The sequence below is a fragment of the Anneissia japonica genome, unplaced genomic scaffold (genome assembly GCF_011630105.1).
Source record: "Anneissia japonica isolate Jap-2015-1 unplaced genomic scaffold, ASM1163010v1 scaffold466_len1169948_cov191, whole genome shotgun sequence".
Taxonomy (NCBI): Eukaryota; Metazoa; Echinodermata; class Crinoidea; order Comatulida; family Comatulidae; genus Anneissia; species Anneissia japonica.
In genome coordinates, this window is record NW_022689540.1 from 526,498 (window position 1) to 527,192 (window position 695).

General features: G+C 39.7%; 1 protein-coding gene across 3 annotated transcripts in view; it reads left to right on the forward strand.

Annotated features, from left to right (window-relative positions):
* LOC117125186 (golgin subfamily A member 4-like) overlaps positions 1-695 on the forward strand; it is a 28,698-nt gene that overhangs the window by 2,414 nt on the left and 25,589 nt on the right. The gene's annotated exons all lie outside the window — the stretch shown is intronic.

Sequence of the window (695 nt, forward strand, 5' to 3'; positions counted from 1 at the left end):
TTATTATTTATCATTTCCGAAATATCTATGTCATCACAAAGAGGGCTAGTAAAATAAAAATAAAATGAAAATAAAAGGTTCATAGTCATACACAAATTAATTTAAAAATGACGATCTGTTTTTTTCTTCTCCACGGTAAGAAAACCCGGAAGCCCAATGTACGGAAAAAGAGTTTGGGCGATGTTTATCGTCATCACCTGAGCACGTGGTGGAGGAGAAATTTCTATTATCTTATTGGCTAACATGTGATTTGGAGGCGTGGCTTCTTTGATGGACTCACCCAGGCGCGACTGCCAAATTTTGAACTTTAACTTTGTTTACGCCGTGAGTTCATGAAAGTCAAACATGGAGTCTGAGAATTGGTAGACATTTTAACGAACTTTCAACAGAAAGGAACATCGAAATTAGTGCATACTATTGCAAATTAAAGGTTCTTTACAGGCCTGTTGTGCTATTTATATTGGTGGTTTTTGTATTAATTTTTGTACAGCATTGATTGAAGTAGCCGGCGAAAACATCGTAGTAGCCGATCGAATGCGCCGGCCGCCGGCTCTTAAATAAACCCCTGCCAACGTCTGCATGTCGCGCTAGCCTTATCCTACTCTAGGCCTAGACTAGCTAGGATGGTATAGGCCTAGCCTTGAAGACGAAGGTCCAAATGAAAAACAACGTCGCTCTTTGATAGCTAACATTGT